At 39.6% G+C, this 24,883-nt stretch overlaps 2 pseudogenes across 1 annotated transcript; one reads left to right on the forward strand and one right to left on the reverse strand.

Annotated features, from left to right (window-relative positions):
* Positions 1-18,162: 18,162 nt before the first annotated feature.
* On the forward strand, positions 18,163-20,959 carry LOC146479491 (uncharacterized; annotated as a pseudogene). Its single transcript, XR_014864810.1, has 3 exons — positions 18,163-18,753; positions 19,891-20,805; positions 20,877-20,959. The product of XR_014864810.1 is annotated as an uncharacterized LOC146479491 (transcript).
* A 1,948-nt stretch (positions 20,960-22,907) lies between these two features.
* On the reverse strand, positions 22,908-24,130 carry LOC146479492 (uncharacterized; annotated as a pseudogene).
* Positions 24,131-24,883: the final 753 nt, after the last annotated feature.

The raw sequence follows: 24,883 nt of genomic DNA on the forward strand, positions 1-24,883 counted from the left end.
TTAATGTATACTTGGTATAATTGCATAATTGGGATATCAAAAAGGGCTTTATGAATGACATTAGAGTAGTTCTGAGGCTGTTTGATGTCTCCCCCAGCATCAACAAATTTTTGATGTTGTCCATGAAGGTTCTCCAGGGCCCTCTGGATGGTAGGACTTCTTTTGTCTCTAGGAAGCTTCATCTCGGCAGCAATGATTGTACACCAAAGGCACGAATGGCGGCCTACAAGTGTGCAAAGTTAGCGTTATTGCCCATTACATTAACTGTAATGTTTATGCTTCTTCTTGCTTGCCACTGGTACCACTGATCCCATTCACTTTACCTAGAATCTCATAGTTCCCAAAAAGGAACAGCACTGGAGTTTTGTCCCTAAGAAAATAAGAGAATGATTAGTGCTCGCATGTCCTCAAGATTATGTAGTGGTATGTTTGAAGTCAGGTTGATAGCTTTCTTACCTGAGTTTCAAATCAGTTAGTTCCCTTAGTGAATCAGCATGGTGTTGGAGCACTGTTTGAAGATTGTTGCTGATGTCCTTGCCTTCATAAATGGAAAATATCACAGTTTTTGGCTCGAATTGGGTTTGATTACATTGGCTAACTGAAATTCAAATTTCATTGAGCCTTGCCCATGACCTCCCCCAGATTTCACAAATAATTTGTCTTGAGGTATTTTGCCATTATGCCAGGTAAGCTGACCAGCCCTGTGATGAAAAATGGTAGAGTTTGTATGAAAACAACCTAGTGAAAAATTTTTTGTAACTTTTTTTGTATCGTTGAAAAGGCTTGCTCGAATATTAACATATCTTTTGCGGTTCAAATTTTGTCTTGGGGGTTTGAGTTTTATTTTTTAGCTTATGAGTACAGGGCAATGAAATCGTAGTCCTTTGAAAAAATCTAAACCAAGAAATGGGGTGTCTCGAAAATGAAGACCTCTAGAACAAAGGCCCTAAGACCCCGAAAACTCGAAAACGAAGACCCCCAAAATTATTGAGTTTAAGTACAAAGAAATAACATCAAAATACATTCATACCTCAAGTGAAATTTAATTCCTTCTTCTGGTGCTATGATGGTTTTTAACTACAAGGAGGTTGTCAGCCATCTTGAGCTGAGTAACCACCCTCCCAGGGAGGGCTGACTGGAAGTGCGTTGCAGACCCTTACCATCCTAATCTCGTCGTCGGTTTTGTCGCTGAGAGAGACTCTTGAGAAATCCCCAGGTGTCCCAAGAGTTTTCCAGTCTCTCCCAGCTACCAACCGCTGGCCAGAGAGCTTGAGGACTCTGGATATCATTTTTTCAATCCATCCAATCTCAATTTCCCTGCTGTATGGTTTTATTCTATGCGTTTACTTCTTCATTTATTTATTGGAATAAATGTAACGGAACTCATGATTTCCTTCCATGCACCATACCTCTATCTCTTCTTTGAGCCAAATTGAGTGTTCCTAAGGTCACAGAGCAAACTTCTGAGTAGAGGAATGTTTCTTTCCATTAAATTTCCGGTTTGCGCAAATTCATATGCGTGTGAAGCTGAAAACCCTTTTAAACCTTCCTTTACTGAGCGTGTATCTTACAAAGAAACGCCTCCAGAGTTTATGGGGGACACGGTGTTACTCAGTGTAATTGGGGAAACTGATAAGACAAAAGTCCACAATGCTGCGGTTTAATAACGTTTGACCTACATAGGATGTCATATCTTAAGGATAAATTACTTGAGATTACGATTTGTTAAACTTCAATGCTTAAAATACTGGCCGTGTCCAACACAAACAGTGTCTTTGACTTCAGGCAGAACGTTTTCTAATACATTTATGCCCTTTGTTAATTAATCAAGGTTTTACTGTATTTTACATTCATGTGTTAATTGTTGCAATCAGTTAAGTAACCATTGATATGTCAAAAAGAAGGTTCTCTTTTCAAATACACGTAAAAACTCCGTTTCTATATGTGACCAAAATTTTTTGTCAGTGACAAGTCCATACATTAATTTATTTAAACTCACCCGATATTTTTCCATTACAGTGGCCTCAGGGTAGCATCGGTTTGTGACTCGTCGGCATATTCAGCTATTCATTCTTTCGTAGACATACATCCACCAGCTATGGACTGGCCCATGAGCATTTATCCCTGGGATGACATGTCGAACAATATGCATGCTAATAATCTGCAGACAGGGCAATAGGTTATTCAATCAATAACAATAATAATGTCCAAGCCTGGATAACATTTTTTAACCGGCCAGGCCCATGAGGGCAAAGTAACTTAGCATTGACTGTATAGTACAAAATGTACATGCATGCAGATATTTATTACTGTTGTTCTGGTTTACACCAGTTGGCCAAAAATTTTCAGTTGACCAATATAAACTTGTGTGCCAGAAGATCAGAGATCTAGAGGCAGAGTGAAAATATTGCCTTTTTGTTTCCACACTGTTTTTAACATAGCCCGGTGTTAAGTATGACATGCTAACTATTTGCGACCAATATAGCTTCCCATGTTGAGCGAGCAGTGATTTATCTTCCAAAACAGCTATCTTTTTATAGAAGGCGAAGAATTCCTTTCTCTGAATTGTACTGCCCTTCTTGTTTAAGGTTACTTATAGGAAAGGAAGGTCGAATTTTTCTCAAATAAATGTTTTTAGATAACTGTTGAAGCAAGAAAGGGATGCAAAGTTTCGTGAAAACAGCCGTTAGAACTCTTAAAAAGAACGCGAGCTATCTGAAAAACAAAGTTTTGTGGGAAAAGCGGTGAGCGAGTAAAGGTGTCATAATCCAATTTATGCGGGACTGTGTTGAGATATTACACGGCAAAATTTACCCGTGATCTCAAATTACCGGCAAATTTGCATATTTTTGTCTACATCGTGTTCATCGCATGTCACGGTGTTGTATGTAAAATTTTACTGTGAAACAGCATTCCATTTTGGATTCAAGCATTGCGTTAAAGGTTGTTATGAAGAAAGCGAAACTAGAAAAGTCGCCTTGGGTGACAGTTAAGAAAAAACCGGGCCCAAAGAAGGTCAAAAAATCATTTGACGAAGCCAGAAAACTTCAGCTGGCGGAGAGCGACAAGGGTTCTTGGTACAACCAGTCAGATTTTCTATAACTGCCTCAACAGCAGAGAAATTCGAGGGCAAGAAATCGGATGGCGGAGAGTCGAACATCAGTTCGGAGTCCAAAATCGAAGATGCCGGCGACAATCCAGCCACTTTCGCCGTTGTTGACCGGCTGAAAATAAGCAGCGAACCTCAGCGCGCAGCCTCGTGTACTTAATAGCGGTGAGAAGTGCGTGTCTCGTGGGGTTGCCAGTTTCATGTTCTGCGTCTATCTGCTGTTTTCTTCTTTGTTTTGGTTTCGCCGGTGGCTTTCCTCGCGCCAGACTTAACTTCTCCTATAAAGAAATCGCTTTACAATATTTCAGTAACACTAAATGCTTACAGAACTCCTCAGGGAATGCTTCTTTGTGTTTGATTGGCCGGCGGCGTGAGCGCGTTGACAAGTATTTTAATGAGGTGCGAAAACTCGGAAAATGTTGCAAGGCCGAAAACACGGCTTTTGTTTTAGCGCGAATTCCCCATCTTCAAATGAATTAATAGGGTATGTAGATTTGCCAGATTTCAACGAAATTTGGCCATAATGGTCATCAGACATTAATGCATCAAAGTGTATCAGGCTTTTACGCAATTCAAAATATTTTTCCTGTGACATGTTAACATCTGATGGGAGTACAAAAATTTTCCATTGTCCAACTTTAGGATGGGTTTTCTCACAAACCAACAGGAATAAAGAAAAAGCCTGACACACTTTGTTAGCCTATTATCTCCTGATTGATATTGTGCAGTCTGTTTGGTTGTGCGCCTTTACGTGAGAGTGGGTAATTCAGTTAAGTACACGTCGCTAGTATTGAGTTTGCAGGCCTCCAAGCGCTTATGTATCCAACAAAATAAAAAAACATTTATATTTTTGGAAACTTTAATTTAACAGCTTTACAGTGATATATAGTTTTCCGTGGTTTTATCGAAAGCAGTGCGCGTACGCTAGATTTCCCTGAAGGCACTCGCGAAACATGGCAGTAACCTTAAAGCCTTCCTCTTGGTCTCTGCCTGGTTTTCTGAGTTCGTACGACCTCGATTACAGCCTGTTGCTGTTTTGATTTAATCTAAATACGTTTTCAAGTATGTTGAGATTTACAAAGTCGATGTACTGTACACCTGTTTGGCTGTCATAGACCAGTTGCCTCCTGCACGTAGCAAGAGAAGTTCTTACAATAATCTTTAGTGGTTATTTTGAACACTTAACAAAAACCCTGCTTCAACAACTAAAAAAAAACAACTTAAAAAAAACTCTTCTTCCAAAGTAAAGAAAGGGAGTTTGTAGTTTGTTTCTAAAATAAATTAATAGAATTTTTTGAAAAAGCCAAACCTTCAAATTTGCAAACTAGTACTAATTCATGAAGCCATACTCATTTTAATCTTTTGCGCTCATTGAAAGCGTGTGTTCAAGGTTTTTTAAATCAAAAACGTTTTTGTAACTAAAGGTTTCTCAAAATCAGCAAGAACATGTTCCACTGAAAGTGGAAGTGTGGCACTTGCAAATCCAAGCAACACGTGCTCCAGTAACAGAAGGATATTCTTCTCCCTGCAAGCATTACCCTTTGGAAATTCCATGTTGAAACGATAGAAGCTCCCTAAAAGGGTAACAACTGCAGTGAGAATGTTAGATGGCCTTAATTTACAAACCATCATTCCTTCTGAGGCCAGGAAGAGTTCATTTAATGACTGCAAATCCGCGGTGCTGATAAGCCTCGGAATGTTGATGACACAATAAGTTCTTTTACAATTTAATCAGTATTCTCACTCTGTAAAATTAAAAAAAAGGTGAATTAGCTTCCATTTTTTATACAGAGAAAGATAATTAAACGTAATGGCCATTTGCTGGAAGAATGCCGACTTTGTTTGAATAAAAATGATGATGATGATGTGTCACAATTAAATCTCTTAAGCTGGACACCATGTTGATGAGCTTTAGCTGACTGCCTTACAAAGGGTGTCTGCTTAAAGACAGTAGACTGTACTAGTCCCAACTCGTGATAAACCTGTAACCTGCACACTGGTTGGATTCTCTAATCACTGGACTATATGCAAGTCATGTTAATTGCCCAACTTGCATTTGCAAATCAGGCAATTTATGAGCAAAGGTGAAGGTTACCAACTAAAATCTGGACATCTTATTTCTTATGTGTACAAGCATACCGATATTGTTCTAAAATTTGGTGTTTAACTGTTCTGGTCACACTGATACCTGGGCTTTGATCCAAAAGGAGTGGGAGCTTGATTGTGCGCCTTTCCTTTTCTCAGCAGAAATAAAAGGAAGTGCCACCATCATACAACGGTTTTTGAACTTCTTAAATAAGACAATAGAACAGCAATTAAAATCATTAAAAACCATTTGCCATACAATTAAAGTGATTTTCAATGTAATGATGTATAACCAAAACCAAAGTAATTACTCTGACCAATCACAACAGACAAAAATAACTTTATGAACCAATCAGCATTCTTAACAAATACATGTAACCGACCCCAAATTCAGAAAAAACGGTTGCGGCCATATCACTTCTCACTGGTTGAGAAAGTTGCGGGAGCTTTATTAATGAATCAAACAGCATCACGACGGGCCGCAACCACCAAAATTTTTGTCCCAGGATTAACTAGATTAAAGATCAGTACCATGCAGTTTCGTTGACAGGTCTGTAAGAAGACAAAGGAGACCGCGCAGAAGCTCAAAACACCTTCGGTGCGAAAGTTGCCAGATGAGAATGTCAACAACTCCATCAAAAGTATTCCATGAGTATAAAGTTTTCAGCTGCCCGCTGTGTAGAAAGGATATGATTAAAGCCTAATATTTTAAAATAGATCAGACGTTCTTTTTTTCGCAGCGGGAAACTAAAAAAAAGCCTGATCGCAGATGATGGTTTTCTGACTAGATAAAACAAATAAATTTTGAGGCTTAAAAAATCGTCATGTTCTTTCTTCTTTGGTTATTAGTTGTAATAATTCAGTGACGCTGGCGAACCACAGTGATCCATGTTGCTCAAGCTGACCCAAGCCTGTATTGCTGGAGGAACAGATGTATATACTGGCGGTCTAAATTTTAATTTTATTGAAAAGTTCTAAAAATGTTTTTAATTTTTCGAACTCTAATTTTAATTTGCTAGCTTTACAGGCCTTCCTGAAAGAATCCAGTTTTCTTTAGAGTTGTTACTGCAATCCTCTTAACATTTGACGCATTCCTGCGTTTTGTGGTTTCAGTCCGAAACTAAGATTCTCAATTTTTGGCAGTCAAACTAAAGAAATGTTTCGATCTCTCATGAAAACCTCTGTCTGCCTGGCGCCTTTTAAATGTCGCATGTATAGTGAAGAGCTTTTCAAACAAAAAAGAAATCCAGAAAAGAATCATTACAGGTTGCCTTTCTGCCCCAAAATTACTCAAATGGCAAACAAGAAACCGGTCATGATAACGCCTATACCTGCCAACTTTTTCAGAGTCAAACGCGTGAGATTGTTGTCTCGTTATGACCGGTATTTACGAAAACGTCCGAGCCACTTCCGAAGATTTCCGACGACTTTTGAACACTTACGATTCGCACGGGGTTGCGATTGTTATATAGAGCAAGGAAATAACACATTACAAATCTAAAATGAAACAAAGTTCTTTTTACAACAACTCGTCTGGATTTGTGAGTCAGGCGTGAGAAATTGTCCTCGATGCATGAGATCGATGTCTTTAATCTGCAGGCGTGGGACTCACGCATGATGCGTGATAGTTGGGAGGTAATACGCCCCCCAAGATACGTTTGCTACGGACGAACACTCATCCTTCATTCGTGAGACGAAACAAGGTCATTACACACGAATAAGACAGGACACTTATAGTGGGTCAAGTTAAAACAAATATCCCAGCTGCTCCAACTCCCCCATTGAAAAGATATATCCAATAAGTGTCAGTAAGTGGACTGGAGACAAGTCTAGGTCATGTGAAGTGGTTCACTGGTTCTATCTAAGCTAAACTGCCTTTACCTGGCAAGGAGTTTTCTTTACATTTTCCAGTTCCGGATGGAAAGTTTTTACTGTGTGATTTCCACAGTAAACCGCTTCAGCCTCGGGGAACTTTTCTAACAGCACATTCGCACACGTGGAATCGTGATCCATGACGCATTCCTTTACATCAAAGCTGTCCTTCTGAAGGTTGGTTAGAAGCTCCTGGAAGATGTCTCCTTCAGCACCCCCAGATGTTCCTGTCCAATTTGACCCAACGCCTCGTTTTGATCGGTGGGCGAACTGGAGCACTTTCCCGGTTTGCTCATCGTGAATTGTACCACTTGCGTTGTTAGAGTGAAATCCCCAAGTGAGATAGAAGCCGTCAAGCATTATCTTCAGATTTTTTTGGTCTCCTCGTCGAATTATTTGTCGTTTAATTTCAGAGCACGACCAATCAGCAAGCTCTTTAACGAAAGGGTGCACCCATTTAACCACACGTTGCCACTGGGTTTACGATAAGTGGGCTAGTCCTTGAAGTACTGTCCGTTGACTAAGAAACACAGAAGCAAATAATTGGGTAGCCAGGACTTTGGTCAAAACTTAGATTCGCTAATACGCGAGTCAGAGACGCGAGAGGATTTTGCGTAGCATTTCTTTCAAGCCAAGTCAACAGCATAAACACCTGCCTTTACCTCAGTTTTTCTTGTCACCCTCAATCCTTCAAATCCCTTGCATTTTTTGCAAACTTGAGACTCAAAAGCGGCCACCAAGAAATCGGAGCTTGTTAAACAAATATTTGCGTCCAGAACTTGTAATTTCTTGGCGGTCGCTTTTTCCAGGTCGTGACCGTAGCGATGGAGAATACTGGTGATTTTATTCGTAGTCGTCTCCGATAACGATTCGTCGTCTATAACAACTGAGACAGGCAAACTTGCCATTAAGTCTGGAATGTTTCTGGCAAAGGTAACAAGGTCTTGCACACTTGACAAGGAAGCGTCGGCAGGCTTGGATGGTAAGCATTTTTTTTCTTTGGTCAGATCTGTTTGCGTTGCGCCGGTTTTGATAAGGCAACTGGACTTCTGGTTTGCAAGCCATCGCTTTGAGGCAGCAAGGGAGGCCTTTTTAACCGCTTTTTCGGCGCTTCTATTTGCCTTTGGCATGGTTAATAAAGCCCACTCACTGCAAAAGATAAGAATATGTTACAACGAAAGGCAACATTTTTGGAACGGGCGGAGTGTTTTATTATTTTTGTGTTTACAAATTTAATTTTCCTGCCATGTTTGATGCGCGGCCGCGGCCGGCCAAAAGTCCAGCGTGCAACCGCCGACGAATGATGAGCCTTTTCGCGCCCTTAGAAACAGACTTGTAGTTAAATTTCTCCCCCCTTAAAGCGAAAACGTCAAGCACTCGATGTTAATGAAGAGGAAGAATGCAAGAGGGCAAATTATTACAAGGCGTTAAGAAGACAACAAAAGAAGCAAAGAAGAGAGAAAAAGAAGAACGGAATTCCCCAGCGCCACGTGGCTCCGAAAGCGAAGGAGAAGGTTACTCGTGCTGTAAAACCAGTCGACAAGGGAAAAGCCAAATCAACTGAATATCTTCCAAGAGGAAAGCAGATCCTCTCCGCTGCACTGGCGTGAGCAGCACAACCGAAAGAAACGTTACAAGCCACGGAGACCACTTTAAAGAGAAAGATGGCAATTACAAAAAAAGCAAGCGTAGCCAGAGATCTCAAAGAGATTGATCCTGCCAATGTCGTCCGCAAAACAGGCTCAAAGTCCATAGGCAGTGGGACGTTTGGCACTTGTTTTCTGGGCCACTATAGAGGAATAAAAGTGGTTATCAAGGAGTACAACGACTGACACAAAGATGCGGAAAGTAACCACTTAAAGCTCCAGCAAGAAGCAGCCTACGAGGCCAGAGTTATAAAGAAACTAGGAGATAACCCCGGCATACCGCTGTTGTTCGGCGTAATGCTGAAGCAAAAGCCAGTCAGCCTTGTTCTTCAATTCCATGGGGATGGTACGGAGAGCACCACTTTGTACAAGGCTGCAACGAGAAGAGAGATCACTGAGATTGGTCAATGGAAGGCAATAATTTGCAAGATCTCGCATGCACTTCAGCACATCCACGACCGAGAATTTATGCACAACGACCTCAAGAGCAACAATGTGGTCCTTGAGAAAGACGCCAGCCTGCAGGTGAATCCAGTCATCATTGACTCTGGGAAAAGTGTCTTGGCAGCTATGGCAAAGAAGCCTAAAGCAAAACCCCTTTGTGTTAGAGGACAAAACGCAAACTCGTTTATTGCCCCGGAACTGGTCAACTGGTCACTACTGACTTGTTTCCACTTTGTTTCATGATCAGATCACTCTATGCAATTTTGAAATTTAAAATTCCTGCTATTGCGGAGAAAGGCTTAGATCATTCACCCGAGAATCGACCGTCGATCAGTAACATCAAGCAGTCTTTTCAGTAGTAACGATTATTTTAAAATCAAATGTTCAACTTTAGTTTAAGAACAGCAATGTATATCACTGTATATAGCACTGTACATTGATCTGTCAGGACAACGCTTCAGTTAGAAGCTGCAAATGTCGATAATCATAACTGTTTTGTTCCAGTTTTCGATCTCCAATTTTTGTCTAACTCTTAAATGATTTTTTTTGGCTTGCTGCATTAGTGGCCCTATAGAGAAATGCAAACATATTTATGAACTCACGAGTCTTATTGATGAACTTGAACTTAACTTTATATACTTCATAATAATATAGAAAAATAATGTGAACTGATCATGTATAGTAAGGAAATGAGAATTTATATATCGTTTCTTTTTTTTTTTTTAGAAAGAGAACTGTGCTATTCAGTGGGCTAAAAATAAAGATTTGGAGTTCCGTTTGAAAAAATCTTTGTTAAACTTACAGAAGTTATATGAAATCGTGGTTTATCCATAGTTTTAATTTGTTCGAATGAATTATAATCAGGAACTGAGATAGTAAATAGCTTTGTATGACAGCACGATTACTTTTGAACGTGAACCAGTACCTACATGTCCTAGAAATGTACAACAATAAGCTCGTAGATTTGCTCCTATTGAAATATAATCTGTAAGTGAAATTTTCACTAGAAAGTCAATAAATTGTCCCAAACGACTTTCTTCTCCAACATCTTATGCAAAGTGAGCATTTTTCTCCATCGGCAATCTTAGAGAAAATAGCAGTTCAGAAGTCTACATTTTGCATAAAAGGTCTTGTAAGCGTCCGTTAATTGGCGAGTTCTACGTGTTCCAAAAAAAACCTCAGGTGAAGATGTCCAAAGTTTGAATGGGCAAAAACGTTGGGCCACCATATAACTTGGAATTCCCTCGTACGTGGCCACTCTCCCTCCTCGCATTTAAGCTGTCGCCTTGATGTGGGTTTCTCACTGACTGTGGAACCATCACTTGTCGATCCCCAGCGAGTTCCAGCGCGTTGCCTGGCAAGGGCAATTTTTTCTTGGGCGGTTAGATTGCTTCCAGATTGAGGAGCTTGAACTTCTTGGTTGCAGCAAAAATACACCTTTGTTTTTAAGGGCAGAATGGCAGCAAATACATTCGTAAGAACTGAAATATCATAGACGTTGTAATATAGCGCAGTTGACAGTTTCATTTTTAGCGGAGGTGGATGGCGTGCTTCCCTTGCAGAAAACGGTTTAGTGAGGCCCATACTCAGAAGGAGCGACTTGAAGAATGCATTCGGGCCCATTATTAAGTCGATCTTGACCTACTTGCTTTTCATATCGAGCTTCAAATAAGAGTTGATTAACTCAGCCATGCCTCTTAAAAACTCTTTGAACGCTTCTTGTTGCAATGGAGGAACTCTTTCTGGCAACGGCAAGTTCACAGGTTCTGTTTCGCCCAGCTTAAAAAATTGCACATCAGGTTCTTGGTAAAGATGTCCGGTCTTTTCGGCACGCTTTGCAAGCAACCTTTGTGTGGCAAACTCGCGAAGACAAGTAGTGCACTTAGTTTTGAAGGACGGCATTTCGCTGTGACAAGCAGTGAAGGTGAATGTTGGCCTTTAAAAATGGCAACTGTGAAATCGCAATTTCCGCTTGTCAAAATAGAATATTGAAATCGGACGCGAGTTGTTTTGAAAACGCGATAAATTTTCATTGCTCGTGCCAAAAACGGCGAAACCGGATCGATTTTAAAAGCCATAGAACAGTAACGAATGGTGGCTAGTTCGTGAGGAGTAAACAGATCTTAATTAGCACGGTGGACATGGTACAGGGAGCGAAAAGTAAAGATATAAATAGTCTCGAGAGATGTGAAAGCGTGGCTCAGATCAGATCAGATCAGACCCCATTTTAAAGCGCGCTATTAATCATTTGGTTTGCTGAAATTTACTGCTTAACACTATTTAAGACCGAGACTAATCATGCCGAAACAATAATGAAAATAAACCGGCCAACCAGGCTCGCGTCTATTCCTGGAACGGTGTGTAATTACATGTATTGTTCATTTGCAAGGCTTAATTCACAACGTGAAATTTACATCTAACGCTTAATTCACAACGCGATATTTTTTCTCGTAATCGATAAAGTGAAAGATAGTAAGTAAGTAAGTAAAGCCTTTATTTAAAGAGGGTGGCACTTAATAGCCAAAGGCTAATAAACTTGTGGCCCTCATAACTATTTACAATCTAAAATACTGTAAGCTAAAATATATATACAGTACCGCCTGAATCCATATGCACATTGGCACGCGTGAACCGCAAGGGCAGAACGCGTGAAGGCCCGCGCGGTTCACGAGACGAAACCGCGCGGTTCACGAGACGAAACCTAGGTTGAATATTTCCTGCGGTCAAAAGGACGAGGCCCAAACACAATAGCATCTTATAGCCTATTGTGAGTTTATTGTTTTCCGTTGAATAGATTTTTTTTCTCAAGTAAACCGCATGAAACATGGAACGCCGCCTTGAAATGCAGCCGGTCTTTGGAATCGTCGCGTAGGAGACTAATCTTGGACTGCTTTAGGTGCATGGATTTTCACCATCGTGTAATTCAACGTACACAAGCCGTCCTAGCCGTTTAAATTCAAGCGGATTTCCGTAAACAGATCCGGGAAACAGATCGAGCGCGCGATTTGCTTTCCTCCGATGAATGTTACATGACTCGCGCGACATGCGTTACCCGTAAGATAATTTAATGGTGACTTCCTCAAGTTCTTCTCGAATTGTTTGAAGTTAAATCAAAATTTAAAGGAATTCATTACCTTTAGATAAAGAAATGTCCTTCCTCTCTTTCAAAAAAAAAAATTATCAATGGTTTATTATTTACGTTAATGCGATGCGCTTTATGTCAGTTTCGAAAAGTAAGCGTCATCTTGTCGGCTTTTTCACGGTGCAAGCAATGTTGTAATTTGCTTCTAATCCATGCTTTTGTGTATTTACTTATCTAAGCGGCCGAAAAAAATATTTCTGTGTGTACTTTTCTAGTATGAAGAAACGGACGTTTTTGCCCGGAAATTCCGACACATGAAAATCGAAAATATGCAAATCATTCGCATTGAACTGTTTCAATTGCGGCAGGCCGTGCCGTCGCAGCTGTTCGTTTGTAGTTTTGCTGACGATAAAGGAAATTATTACGCTTGAATACTGCACAAACGCTATTTGACGCTCGGCAGACAAAAAAAAGTTTCATTCGTTATGCAAAAGAAGAAAAATATTTGTGGAAAACAAAAGGAAAACATTACGCATGCAAATTGCGAACGAAAATAATCGAAGCGTGACAACAGTGACTACGCTTCATTCGCCATTTTCGATGAATTTGTTTCAAAAAATTTCGAGTTCTCTACGGATACTTTGATAGCAGATTTACTGAGCGATGAATAAAAAGTTATACTCAAATAAAAGTCGAATTTTAACTACAAAGTCCTTCGTATTGACGTACGCTTTGGTCTCGAGTGACAGTAGCTCAAGCCGTGAGCGATGTATCGATTAGATCGCGAGAGGTGGCTGTGGTTTCCGTGAAAATCTCTTGGGTAAATGCGACCTGATAACTAACAATGAAACACAAACAAAGAGCAAACAAAGGCAATTAAGAGCACGAAGACGCGGCCATTGAAGAACGCGTGATTCCCTAGGTTTCGTCTCGGTTTCGTCTCGTGCTTCGTTCGTTCCTCTCGAGGTGGACGCAAGGGCAAAACGCGTGCACTGCCCTTGCGTCCACCTCGTGAAACCCGCGGCTGATGTACATATGGATTCAGGCGGTACTGTATACCTGGATTTTTGAAAACGTGGCTCCCAGAAATTGGGCACATTTTGAGACCTTCTAGGCTGAAGGAATATGCTAGTCATTAACAAGACTTCAATTAGGGTTTATCACAAGATTTTAAGCAAGGTCAAAGAATAGTATGGGAGAGAAAAATGAAAGAGGCTTTTCTTTGGAATTAGACATGACACTAATTAAAAACATCTGCATGAAATGAAACATGACCTGTGAACTTCCTACAAAATGTGTCAGAATTTAGCGATGATTAACCGCGCCAACGCATTGAAAATCTGGCTCAAAACCCGGTCTTTTAGCGCTCAAGTCTAGCTTTCTTCAACAGGATCGGCTTCTTGAGAGAAAGACAGCGTTTCAAATTGATTTTTTATGTTCATACTAGATTCATGCTGCACGCGAACTAGGATCACAGCGACCGAACATCTGCAGGAAACTATTTATGAAACTCGAGAGCGGAAATACCACCCAAAATCGCATATCTCGACTAATCGATCACCAGCCTAACGACGCTACAGTTATAAGGGTGAAAAATAAGCGAATAGCTTTTCAAACTCACGCTTTTTGAAGAGAAAATCCTTGCCCATCCTTGCTAGTGTTTTCATACTAACTTAAGTTCCCGGATGTTGAAATCAACATTTGAAAAGGGAAGGGTTAGCGCCCTTTTCTACCACAAAAATATACTAAGTCTTTGGCTGGGTAACAAATTCGCAGAAATTTCACGTTGGCCGAAAAGAAATCATCCCTAAGACCTACTTTTTAAAGCCAAAGACTGTCACCTCCTCAAGCAAAGCACACAACATACTACCCTTTACAGTTCACGCCCGAGTAACTGAAAGTTGCCCGTTTAGCTTAAAAAAGAACTAAATAGGCAGCATGTTAGACGAGGCAGGACGCTGCACTCGTAAGTCTTTTTCCTTCATTAGACTTAATGATGTCCTCAGGAAAACTTTGCTTCAGGAAGCCAAACGAAACGCTAGGTCTAATGACTTAGTTCTGATCTCAGAGCGCGCGCCAAATTCAAAGCCAAATCGTTGCGCGGTTAAAAGACGTTTGAGAGAGAGTGGGGCTAGGTTAGCAAAACAGGGAGGGAGGGAGGAGGGGGGGGAGAAAAATATTTTGATTTTATAAATATCTGCTAATGACCCTCTATATTTTTTTCTTATTGACTTAGAATAAAAAAAATGCAAAAAAAAAATAAATAAAAAAGCAAAATCTCACAAGAGAAACTAACATAAGGCAATATTTCTGGAGCCATCTTTTCAAAAATTCAGGTATATATATTTATATATACAGTTTACATATAAAATATGACAGGATTCGATTATAAGATAAAAAAAAAAATTATTAAATTATGAAATGATGCAAAAATTGTTGTTCCTTAAAAATCTTGGCAAACATGTTCTTTTTAAAACATGCTACAGAATTTAGTTTCCAAATTTCAATTGGTGTACTGTTCCACAGTCTTGTTGCCGAAACAGCGAAAGAGCGTCCTCCTTCTGTTTCTCTTTTATATTTAGGACAAACAGCATTAGTGCTTGAATATCTATTGTTGCGGGAGTGTTGCTTATTATTTAAAATTAAGTGTTCATTTAGATAATTCGGCAAAGTCCCATTAATTCATCAGTATGTCATTTTAATTGACATGTGGTTTGGGATGCTGTGGTTCTTTGACAGCTTCGATTCATCTCTCTAGGTAAAAATATTTTAGGAATGTGCCCTTACGTTCCAAATTCTTTGAAGTACCGCAGGCAGCCGATCCAAAATTTTGGGGGTTGCGGCTCCTTGTGAAGCAAAACCAAAATAAACAAATTACTGAATGGAAATTGAAAACCGCTATAAAGCAACGAAAAGAGAGTATGCACTGTGCTATATGTTTGTTACCCTCAGCCTTTTAAGAGTTACAATAATGGCTCATGTGCTAAAATCAGCAAAAATTGATCATTGAAATAATGCAATCTAGATATCTTGACAATACATGTTCTGTAAAAAAGTTTGTACTTCATATTAATTTGTAGTGATGAACTTGTGAGCAGGACATCGCCACTGGTCATGCTACAGGGTTCCATTCCTGCAACTGTTTTAGCATCAATGGCTGTGTTTTCACGAGCGTTTTGGCAAGTCGCTTAGCCGAGTGACAACCGGAAATCTCTTAAAAACAGTTGCTTTTCCAACTTGCTTAAAGTTAAGCGAGTTGGCAAACTTCAATGCAATTGCCATTAAATTTAAGCCTCCAAACCAGATAGCTAAAGCGACTCTGCAATTAATTTCCACCAATGAGAAAGAACGTGCGGTCATTTATCTGATAAGCTTTCTTATTTCCACGCCTTCTGTTTTTATGCCTCCCACTTTTCCACTGGAATTGCTTGTCTGTTTGTCACAAGAGATGTAGTCCAACCAAGCTGCCAAAGAATTGGATTGTTTGCCTCGAGATAGGAAAATGTTCTCGCCAAATATTATTAACATTCAAACCAGAATTACGCCCTCTCAAGAACCCATGCGATTTTTCTTCTGTGACATATCTTCCTTTGAGAATGGAAAAGATATGCCTCTACTCTTCTTCCTCTGGTAAAATACTCCCATAGTAACCATTAACACACATGTGCATTTCATGTCTCTGTAAAGTTAGCAACCAGAACTACCAAAATGAAAAGAAGATACAAGTACAAAATGTACATACACACTGTAAAAATTGACTAGTTAAAGCAATCAATTAAAATTGTACACATACGGGAGCGGATCTAGCATTTTTTGAAAGTGGGGGCCAAACAAGATAACAAATCAGGGCGCGTTAGCTCGCCTCAGTAGCACGTTAAGCGCTACTTTCTAGGAGGGTCTGGGGGCATGCCCCGCCCAGAAAATTGTGAAAAATTTGGATACTCTTACATGCAATCTGATGCAATCTGGAAAGTAAAATATCAGGATTCCATATTGAAAAAAATTATAAGTTGTGGTTATAATGATGCATGGTTTGTGACTGTTCGCTCTAAAGTCACAACAGCCTTGGAAGAAACAAATGAAGAAACGATATCTAACCATAATATGGGAGCTAATCAAACATGATGGACTGAATGCAATTGCACTATAATTGAAGGCTATGGCATTACTTTAGAAGGACTCTAAGCTTTTCATTATGGTGTAATTGCATTCATTAGTCTCAATGAAATGACTTTAACTAAGAGTCACTGCAGGGGATTGGTGAATGTCATTCTTTGCTGGTTACGCTTGGCATAGTCATCAATGATTGCAGCATAATCCAAAGCTATGTCCTTGTGAATAAAGAGCAGTAACAGTGCGTTAAGGCGCTCTTCTCTCATGGTGCTTCGATAAACATTCTTCACAAAGTGCAATGATCAGCGAATGATGAATTGCTCCATTCCACAGTTGCAAATGTGACAGATGCAGAATTGTGTTGGTGTTGGGGTAGACGCTTGATTTGCAGGCCTTCAATGTTTCTTGTAGCGTTGCAGGTTTTTCGGCACTGTTTGTCCTGAAAATGAAAGCAAAAAACACACTCACTAACATGTATTTAACATGTATTTAATACATGTTAGGTTTCTTCTGGGTACCTTGGTATCACTAAATTGAATGTTTTACGGGCTTGTAGATGAGTGTTATTCAATAGATCTCTCTCAGATAAAATTTAAATACGTACCAGAAGCATTTCCAGAGTTCTAGTTCTTGTGACGCACTACTTGGTAATGGCAGATCAGGAGAGTAATGCTGCATAAGCTTCTTTTGGGAAAACTTGTCAAGCTTCCGCAAGTTGGAAGGTATCAGCAGCAGTCCAAGCAATGCTGCTTCTGACAGCCTTAAAGCGGGTATTCATTTGCCTCAGCAGGTTGTCAAGGAAGGGAAGAAATAGTGTGCATCAAAAGTAGGTAACTGGTGTCTTCGCATTGGTGTTGTTGCGCAGTGTCTGTCTACTATAAGTGCGCGGGATGGTGATCTTTACGTCTGCTTTCTTAGCCATTTTCTGGATCTTTTCATATCCTGAATGCGCAAGCATTGTTTTTGCATCCTTGCATATATCTGCCACCTGATCTTTCACCACGTTAATATGCTTGTCTGCCTCAATAACATTCAATGTGGAACTCTGTGGCAAACGGCTAAGTCCTATGGTGAATTCAAAAAGATTCTTGGCAGTGTAAAAGGCAGCAATGAACAGAGGGTTCTTGATTTGATGGAACAGCCCTTATTAACGCCTGTAACATTGAAAGCTTGTTTGCACAACTTTGGTCATACTATTGGCGAAAAATCATGCTTTATCTAAAAAAAAAATCAAAAGCTCCAACAGACTGCTTACAAAATGATAAAATTAGTGTATATTTTGACCAATCTCCGACGAACTGAAATGGGGGTTGGGGGGGGTGCGGCCCCCTCTCCCCCCTCCCCTAAATCCGCCCCTGCACATGTGTGTACAATATTTCTTTGAGCTCGTTGAATTCTTGCTTCAGTTTATCTACCTTATCTACAGTATGGTTTACAATGTCTACTGTGTTCGCCGAGTGCGACTGTTGTTGCATCAATCTATTTAGATCAGTGCTAGGATTTGTGCTAGTATTTTTTGAGAGCTTAGCCTTTTTTAATTTGTTCTCTTGGCTGTTTGGGCGTCCTTTGTGGTACTGTAGGAGGGCGCTGACAAAGCCTTGTTCTGCTTCTTCTTTGATTCGCCTTATATCTTTCACAAATGTCTCATCCGGCAAGATATTAGCCCTTGCCGAGTATTGAAAAGATTTAGAACATGTCTGGTCCTTAATGTGTTTTTCTAGTTTCCTAATGGAATCTTTTCACTTTGTGAAATTAGCCTCCAAGGAGACTGTGCCTATGTGTTTTCTCTTTCTGTTTGGTCGTCTGTTTTTTCCAGATTTTTTGGGTTGGCTGCTATCTTTCATGTATTGGTAGTGTTTCTTGTGTCTGAGTTCAAGCTGTGATGCTGGAGGGCTTGATTCGGAGTCTTCCATGTCAAATTTGCTGCTGTACTGGATGTCCAGCTCGTCTTTATCAGGTATACCTTGTGGTGTTTTTGGCATTTCCAAGAGATCTGTATCTGAGTCTTCCTGTATCGACGATGGCGTGAGGTATGTTTGTAGTTCTTTGTTGTCTGTCAACATCAATGGTGTTTGATAATGGACTGTGTGGTCTCCAGCAAGACTGGCGGTTTCGATTCTGTGCTATCTTCAGTTGCTATTTACTTACATCAGTAATATGTGGTAGGATGATAGAGAAAATTCTCAGTACCGTTCCTGTTGAATTTTAGATGGATGACCTTAAAATATGTTTACGGGTGAGTGTAGGGATCGAAAGTAACGTATTCTCATTGGTCCCGTAGCTATAGAAAGTAACCAATCATATCGAGGCATTTTGGATCCGTTTTTTATTGAAGCTTGGCTGTGTTTCTTTTCAAGGCATTATTTGTGTATATTTCCCATTTTAGGCTTTTAAACCTGAGGGTTTAAACGTTGATATGTTTACAATATGTTTTTCTTTCCTTGCCTTGTGAAAGGGAGGCTTAGGTGTGTTTGTGTAGCATGCGATATCGAAATACTGTTGCGTTGTGTGTTAGAACTTTTTAGAGTTTTATTTTTTTTATTGTGTAGTTTCGCATCAGTGACAGGGCCTGTCTGGATAACTCGACAGTGATAATAATAGAAATGACAGGCCTGCACAGCTCACAGAGTTATGTGGTGTACATTTTTATGAACACTGCCTTTATATTTTTGCCCTAGCGAGCATGTCCTTAAGAGATTGTCCTCTCCTGTAGGATATAATTGGCGGATTTTTGAATATGCTTTTCAGCAAAGGCTGATTTTGTATGAACTTCCAGTTTTGCATCAATATATTGTTAAGGTTACACACCGATGGGTGGTACTTTGTAACAAAAGGAAAGATTTGTTTACTAGTTTTTTTCTTTTGCTGTAGAGCCGACTGTCTTCCGGCGAAGTTGACTTCTGATAACATTCTCTGTATCATCTTGTGGGGGTATCAGCTAGTTCAATAGATGTTTTTCAGGATCACCAACACATCTTCGGTTTGAATTGAAAGGCGTTTCACTAAGGACGTCTGAGAAGAAATACTAATTCAGACCAACACGTTAAACGGTATATGATAGTTGACTTAAATAACTCAACAATTGAACTGGTAGACAATCGACTCCAAACGAGATAGGAGGAGAAAATCAAAACAGGTAATTATCCTGTAAATGATGAAAATTGTATGTGCATGTGAACACCGATAACAAGAAAACGAAAACGTAGGTAAATTATACCATCGTTCGTTAATTTACTTACACTTTTCTGACACAACCCGTCATGAATAATGAGAACTTTTCTTCACCTGTTATGTTATGCCAGGCCAGTAAAGGCAATCAATAAAAACTACTAATTCTTTACTTATATAGCTCTACTGTGAAAACTCAATGTTTATCAAAAAGAAAGTGTATTAGTTATGTTATGGAAATACTCATGGAATAAACGAATGGGCTTGAAAACACAATAACTTTTGTTACCTGACAAGCTCAATCTTTTCTTTTCTTTTTTTCCCAAAATCAACAATTAACCATGGCTTGTAAGGCAATATAACAGTTCTAGGTATGTGTAATACGTGTAAGCAATGGCGTAGGTCCCTAACACTTCTTTTACCTAAACATGTAACCCTCTGGGTGTAACTAGGCAGATAATAGGGACCTTAAGCAGCGACGACGAAGCGGATGACGACGGAATGTACCGCGTAGAGACTGGGACAGAATAGCTTGTTTACGGCAAGGAAGAGGCGGAAAAAAAACTTAAGCTTTGCTCGACATACGATAGAAGATAAACAAAAGCGCTGCAGTTTTTTGGTAAAATGGTTAATTTTCATGAGCTTCAAGAGCTTTTTCCCCTAAGTCACGCTTATGGCATTTTGGATGACAAAGAGCTGCTGATTTTGTATGAGGAGTATTGGCCAAAAAATCCCGACTTTTGCTTTGAGAATTACGAAAGGTTTTCTCTTGATGATATGAACAATGCAGAGTGCTGGGCCGATTTCAGGATAAGAAAACACGATCTTCCACTTCTCACCGAGGTCCTTCAAATACCAGACAGTTTTACTTGTTACCAAAGAACCGTAACAATTGGAATGGAAGGACTTTGTGTTCCTCTTAGGAGGTTGTCTTATCCCTGCAGATTCAGTGATATTATTCCACGATTCAGCAGACCAGTACCAGTCCTTAGTATGGTTAGCAATCAAGTACTTGACTTTGTATATAACCTGCACGGCTACATAATCACTCAGTGGATACCAAATTCTCTCTCACCCCTTGCTGGAACTGTATAGAGACACTATTGCTGGCCATGGTTCTGCCCAAGACAACTGTTTTGGCTTTGTTGATGGGACTGTTCGTCCAATTTGCAAACCTGGAGAACATCAAAGAGTGGTCTATAACAGGCACAAAAGGGTACATGCTCTGAAATTTCAGCGTGTTGCCCTTTCTAATGGTCTGATACGTCATTTATATGGACCAGAAGGTAAGAAATTGTTACCTTTGATTTCTTCTGCTTTGATGATTAGTTTTAATTTTTTTTTTTATAATTTTCAGAAGGAAGAAGACACGATGCAGGCATGCTGGCAGATTCAAGACTCCTTAATGACCTCCAAGCAATTGCAAACTCCCCTTTTTGAAATCCATACTGCATTTATGGTGATCCGGCATACCTTTTAAGCCCCTTTTAGGAATAGAGTCTTAACCCCTCAAATGATGGATTTCAATTGATCCATGAGTAGCGTCAGAGAATCAGTAGAATGGCTATTTAATGATGTCACAAACTACTTTAAGTTTCTGAACTTCAAAAAAAGGTTGAAAATTGGTTTCAGTAGTGTGGGCAAAATGTATGTACAGTTGAACCTCTCCACAACGGCCATCTTGGGGACAGAAGAAAGTGGCCGTTGTGGGGAGGTGGCCATTATGGGGAGGTAGGGGTGTAATATGACACTTTTCTTTTGGGAAGTACGACATGTTTATTGTGCCAAGTTCATGCTTACTGTAGCCTATAATGGCAATAAAATCTTAAATAACATATATAGATAAAGTACACAATAAAACGTAAATAATATTTTGAATCAAAATGTTAACAAGACGAAACAAGCAAGGTTCGCAACATTCGCTATGTTATTGTAGACAATTTATGCTTACTGCTGCATATAAACCGAACACAATCAAAATACATATATCATTAAAATGGATACAGAAACGCAATGTTCCAAAGACAAATGTTGATTACTGCATCAGTTTATAAAAAAAGGTTTTTACAAAAAAGAACTGTACTGGCCGTTGTCGAGAGGTTATTTTGGCAGTTGGGGACGCACTTTAGTGGCCGTTGCTGTTGTAGAGAGGTTTAAACAAGAGCTAATGTATGGACTGTCTGCCGGGGCAAGAAAAAGCGGCCGTTGTAGAGAGGTGGCTGTTAGTGGAGGTTCGACTGTAGTCAGTGCTCTCCTAAGAAATGCCCTTACAGGCCTTTATGGAAATCAGACCTCCAATTTTTTTTTTCAACTGGATCGTCCGTCACTTGAAGACTACTTTTCCTAATTACTCCACATCTTTTGATATTACTTTTAAAATTGGGTCATGGCATGTGATAAAACAGCCTAAGTATAAAGGAAGCTAAACTGACATTTTCAAAAGGGGAGGGCACAAGGCAAAGACCTGTGAATCAGAAAACCACCCATTGTAAAGGGGAGGGGTGTGAATAATGTTTCCCCTTACTAAAAATATAGCTAGTTGCACTAGCAACAAAAGATCAGAATAGAAACACAACCACGTGGATGTAAAACAAATATTAATCTGTTCTGTTGTTATGTCACTGAGATGCTAGTTCTACTAAGACTTGAGGCTGAAAACATAAACAGAAAAAATATCCGGATGTAAGCAAGTGAAGCACAATTTAATATACCACATAAAGTAGCAAGTTTCCTGCAGCACAAAAAATATGCAGAGAAAAGTAGTTGAAAACTTTCGAAAACTTATTCTATATTTGCCCACATTGCCAGTTCTACAATTTTCTTTCCTCAGTAGTTACTACATTCACTGCATCTAGCACAAAACCCCTAGCCTGTTTCCTCTTCTCATGAGAGACGGTATCAGAAAATTTAGCCTGAAGGATATACTAGGGAAAAATAAAAAAAAATATATCTAAGGACTTTTCAATACATCCACCAAAAAGTTGTCATGCTATTACAGGATGGTTAAATTGTTGGTCATTTTTCTTCACTTTGTCAAGTTGTTTTATCATTTGTTTTGCTAGGTGCAAGGAAACATGAATTTCTACAAAGCTTTTTTCCACATTATAACTACTTAATATAATTAGTGTCAACATTCAAGATGATTCTTTAACAGAAATTAGCCTACTTGGTATTTTGCATAAGCTTGAACAGGTGCCTCGCTTATGGCCTGAGTGAACCGTGCACTTCTAGATTTCTTCTCTGCAGACAATATCCCTGTGATGACAGTTTTTTAATCAAGCCACCTGTCTGCTTAGCAATGCATTGATGTCAGAGGGAGAAATTACATATTCATCGCCTTAGGGACTGAAGGGCTGTCCAAAGGATATTCTTCATGCAACAATTTTTTTCACATAGATACTGGCTTTGCCAGTTCTCGGAACTTCTTAGGACAGTCCTCCTTCATGCACTTTGCTATGAACTAGTGGCGATCAGAAATGAAGGACTTTATAAGTAACCCAGTTCCAAGTAAAAAGTTAAAAGCCTTTTGGTGCTGCTTCAAAAAAAATGTTTGGGTACTAATTTCTAAAGATAAACTATTTTCTCATTGTGGCATATAATCTTAGCAGTGTACTGTATAATATAAATCACTTCACAACTGTGGCTTTTCCTCGTAGAGTAGACTGTGTGCATGTGCTGACTGTAGCCATGGGTGATGTTTCAGTAACACTTGTCCTGCGATGGACGTTAAACAAAATGGAATTTCTTATTTATAAAATGTGTTTGTGAACATATCATACACTTTATAATAATATCGTAACTGTGAAAGTGCTTTAGGGCAGTTTGATCAATTATTTTATTACATGTGCATGTTTTATCATTTTTATTGACCAGATGCACAAAAGGCAAGAAACCTCATGCTGCGATGTACATTGTTCAAATTTGTTGAAATATTGTTGATTAACAAAGAAGTGGGTTTTATCAGAATATGTTTGGGCATGATATACTACCCTGCTTTTAGTTAAAAACTATACCTGGACAAGAACAATATGAATGATCAGGCTAATAGAACAACAAAATATGTTATAAGTACCATACTTTGCAGAGTGGCCCATACTGTCATGCCGGCCATCACCAGCTAGCACAACCTCCTTTCCATTTAGTGATTGTAAGATGTTGTCCTGATAGGAGCGCCAAAACTTCACAATGCTGGTGGACAGAAGGATCCGCTGATGGTAGTAGTAGGAAGCTTCATTGTAGTCATGAGTAGTCCCATGTGCCTAAAAACTAGCAGTACCTTACCAACAGTTGCACCAGCACAAATAATAGCAAAACTCGTCAGGATGGTGCCTTTTTGGGTCACACTGAGGCTTGGATTGCTTGCAAGACACAAATGCCAATAATGAAATAGAAGGGGTAACAGGAAAACAATTCCTTTCGGTTCCTCCCTAGCATTCTGCCCCTCACATGTGATTGACAAAAAAAAATTAAAATTACTATTGAATCGATCATTGGCTCGGTGAATGGGTTGGGAAGTGGTACATCTCAATGTTTTTTGGGAGGTTATATACCACCATAACATTTCCTACTGCTTCTCAGTATCATGTTGCCAATCTATGCAGCCACATGCATACATACCCCATCCCCTCTGGGTATTGAGTTTGAAAACATTTAATCAAACATCATAACCATAGCTCAAAACAAAACGATTCATGTTGCATTGATTTCAAAGGCTCATACGAAATTTAACTTAGTTTATCATAACACCATAAAAAACTTATAATACTATGCTATATCATTGACTTTACTAAAAACGTTGCTTCCATTGCTGTTGTCAATGACCCTGAATGTAGAGAAACCTTGGCTGACAGCTTCAAAGAAGTACTCAGTGAAGTCAATGAAATCCAAGAAAGAGGGTACGTAACTGCAGGAGCTTATGACTCCGAGCCTCTATCTCCCATATTGACCCTACGATACAGGGTATTTTCACCTTGGGTTATTTTTGGAACCACTTTGACTTAGATAATATTACGCAGTCGGACACACCCCTATCCCACCGCAGCTTTCACCCAATCAGGTGGTTGTTTTCATTTTCGTTTATTACGCATTCATTAAAAAAATGGTGGACCAAAGCGAGTGCTTCTCTGATAGTCAATCTGAAAATTCAAACGTCAGCGATGAACTTTCTTCGCTAGAATCAAGAAAGTGAAAGTGAAAGCGCTGAAACGGACAGTGGAATTAAGAATCCCTCGGCTAAAGGTTCAAACTCTGGTACAAAGAGACCACACGCCACGAACACGAAAGAAGAAAGCCACAACTACCAATAAAAGTGTGGCAAGGGGAATCAGCTTTGCTCAAATGGATAAATTATCATCTTGGGTTTTC

The sequence above is a fragment of the Pavona decussata genome, unplaced genomic scaffold, assembly GCF_977016875.1.
Source record: "Pavona decussata unplaced genomic scaffold, jaPavDecu1.1 SCAFFOLD_58, whole genome shotgun sequence".
Classification (NCBI taxonomy): domain Eukaryota; kingdom Metazoa; phylum Cnidaria; class Anthozoa; order Scleractinia; family Agariciidae; genus Pavona; species Pavona decussata.